Here is a 3,271-nt window from a genome sequence, read left to right as displayed (position 1 = left end):
AGGGTCTGTGGAAGATAATTAGGTTTAGATGAGGTCATGAGAGTGGCCCCCTCATGATGGGATCAGTGCCCTTATAAGAAGAGACACCAGAGAGCTCCCCGCACCTCTTTTGCTCTCGCTTTCACGCTCGCCCTCTCTGCCAGGTGAGGACAACAGCAAGAAGGTGGCTGATTGCAAGTCAGGAAGAGAGCTCTCACCAGAAACAGATCGTGCGGGCACCCTGACCTCAGACTTCCAGCTTCCGGAACTGTGAGAAAAGAAAGTTCTGTTATTGGAACACCCAGTCTATGGTGTTTTGTTATGGCAACCTGAGCTGACTAATATATGAGTCAAGGATGGTACCCAGGTTTTTGACCTGAGCCACTGGTGGTGATCCCATCTCCAGCAGGGAACCAAGAAGACCCCTCCCAAATGCAGCCTGTTTCTCCCTCCAGGCTGAGAGATTCGCTTTCCAGACTCTGTACTTTAGTTCCGGCGGGTAATTAGTTCGGGCTCTTACCCGCGTGCCCCTTCTTCAACTAAAAGAGGACTTCACCTTCAAGGCCCACCTCAAGTATGATTCCCTGCCTTTGGGCTCCTTGCCGTGTGCTCCCCAAATTAGAGTGCTGGATGCCCCGTTGGGATTTATACCTCCACCCCTCCTCTGGACTGGGCCATCTTGAGGGCAACCCCTCTACTGGGCATGGCATGGTCCGCACTCCCAATTCCTGACTGCAATGTTGGGCTGAAAGGAGACAGGACTTTGACTCCACCAGGGTGAGTCCTTTCCCGCTGCAGGGAGTCCTTTCCAGATCTCCAACCTCGAGGGCCTGCCCTTCCCTACTCTGCCAGGCCCTCCACCCTGAGACAGCTGGTCAGCTGGCAATGGAGCTAAGTCATCACACCGGTCCCCACCTTCCTCTGCCAACAACACCTTCACCCTAGGCTTGCAGCTCCAGCACTCACAGCTCAAGCCAGTAGCAGGTTAGCTCCCACGGAGGGGGCAGGCCGCACCCCTCCATCTCCGTGGGCGTGGGCAGCGATGGTGGACAGGAAAGAGGGGGACCCCGCCCTGTTGGCTGGGCTGGGCTCCCTGGCTGGCTCTCAGTGTGCTCTTCACCGTCCTGTCTTCTTAGCCAGATCAGTTTGTAAACAGTATTATCCTTCCCGCTTACTCATTCAATATTTATCTATTTAAGTATTTCATTTTATTAGCCATTTAAATATGCAGCAAATGGCTACTGAGAGCCAGCTATGTGCCAGGCACTATTCTATGCGTTGGTCATACAGCAACGGGAAAAGCTGTCAAGAACAGGAACAAAAAACCCCTGATTTTTCACTAATGTGAAACTTACTAAAGTTCTTTTTAACTGTATTGTTTTAAAATGTGTCACTACTGGGAATTCCCTGGTGGTCCAGCGGTTAGGACTCGGCGCTTTCACTGCCGAGGCCCGGTTCAATCCCGGGTTGGGGAACTAAGATCCCGAAAGCCGTGCCATGTGGACAAAAAATAATAATAATAATAAAATGTGTCACTACTTGAAACTGGTGGTCTGACGGCATCAAATTCCTGCCAAGTGGTTTGCAAATATCAGATGACAAAACCCAGAAGATCCTGAGTTCAGGAAGGGAGAAGCTGGGCCAGTGGGGTGGAGGAGTGTCTTGGGGAAATGCTCCCAGAGAACTCCTCCTGGGTTCTGACTCTCCCCTTCCGATATTCATTTTTACAAGCTCTGGACACATCTGAAGTTCCGGATTCAGTTAGAACTGCCACATCTGAGATGAGCAATAAACAGAGAGGCAGGTTCAGATGAAAACCACAGGAGGGTGTTACAGGAACTGGGGCTGCTTTATCTGGGCACTGGAGGTCTTAGATTGCGGGGGCTGCGGATGGCACTATTGGTTCCTGCCTTCACCATGGAATTAGCTTACTAAGTGCTTGGAGAAAGCTGTAGGAGTCAGACCCAGGTTTAGGTACAAGAGCCTTCTAGCACCCAGACCTGCTGCCCTGGGAGGAGACTGGGCTTCCTGCAGCTGGGCTGGAAGCTGGGTAATTCCTGGCAGGAGAATCATAGACACAGAGGGGTAGGGGGCCTAAAGCACACTCACCAGAGCCACTGCGGGAAAGTTGAAAAGGCTCAGCAGATGATTGTGAGAGACCCCATATGGCAGCATCCACTCCCTCAAGTGAACCATGCTGGCCTGGTGGAGACGCTGGATCAGTGTCCCTCTGAATCATTTGGGTTGGGGAAGAAACTCTGAAAAAATACCAGTGCCTGCCCCCACCCCCAGAGACTTTGATTTAATAGGTTTGGGTGGAGTCTCAGCACCAGTATTTTTCTTTTAAAGCTCTCCAGACAATTTCAACGCATAGCCAGAGTTGAGGATCGCTGATATAGACCAGCACATCAGCCCCCTGCCACCGGGGAGCTTGTTAGAAGGGAGAGATTGGGAACTCCCTGGTGGCGCAGGGGTTAAGAATCCGCCTGCCAATGCAGGGGACACGGGTTTGATCCCTGGTCCGGGAAGATCCCACATACTGCGGAGCAGCTAAGCCCGTGCGCCACAACTACTGAGCCCACGTGCCACAACTACTGAGCCAGTGCGCCACAACTACTGAGCCCACGTGCCACAACTACTGAAGCCCGGGCGCCTAGAGCCCGTGCTCCACAACAAGAGAAGCCACCGCAATGAGAAGCCCGTGCACTGCAACAAGGAGTAGCCCCTGCTCGCTGCAACTAGAGGAAGCCCGCACACAGCAACAAAGACCCAATGCAGCCAAAATTAAATAAATAAATCAATGAAAGAAAGAAAGGAGAGCTCTCAGGATCTGCCCCAGACCTACCGAATCAGAAACTCCAGAAGCGGGGCCAGCAGTCTGCATGGAACAAGCTCTCTGGGTGATTCTGATGCATGCTGACGTTTGGGGAACTTTCAGGCCTTTTCTAGCTCTAAGAGTCTCAGAACCTCAGGGAAACAAAGGTCGATAATGGCTTACCCTCTTCACCAAGGATGTGTGTTCATGTTTAACCTGCTTAGAGAACAAACCAGTCAAACCAGTCAAACCTGAGATCACAGAATGGTTTCACTTCTTTGTTAGTGTCTCACTTCCTGAAAAATCCAAACCAAAAACTACCCATCTTCAGACTTTTTCAGTAAGTGTTCAGTTTGGCAGCAAACAGTGGTCCTTGAATTAGATGCACCCATCACCTCCTGTCTCAGAAATCTACTACTTGAGTCCTTAGGACCCTACTGTCTGCTTTATGAGGTCTTCACTTATGGGACCCTGCCA

The 3,271-nt window shown here is 51.3% G+C and overlaps 1 long non-coding RNA gene across 1 annotated transcript; it reads right to left on the bottom strand.

Annotated features, from left to right (window-relative positions):
- Nucleotides 1-200: 200 nt before the first annotated feature.
- Nucleotides 201-3,005, bottom strand: LOC132352008 (uncharacterized). Its single transcript, XR_009498566.1, has 3 exons — nt 2,825-3,005; nt 2,089-2,255; nt 201-247 (listed from the first exon to the last, which is right to left on the bottom strand). It is a non-coding gene; the product is annotated as an uncharacterized LOC132352008 (long non-coding RNA).
- Nucleotides 3,006-3,271: the final 266 nt, after the last annotated feature.

This window comes from Balaenoptera ricei, chromosome 1, assembly GCF_028023285.1.
Source record: "Balaenoptera ricei isolate mBalRic1 chromosome 1, mBalRic1.hap2, whole genome shotgun sequence".
In the NCBI taxonomy this organism is placed as follows: Eukaryota; Metazoa; Chordata; class Mammalia; order Artiodactyla; family Balaenopteridae; genus Balaenoptera; species Balaenoptera ricei.
This window is presented reverse-complemented; position numbering and strand designations above follow the sequence as displayed.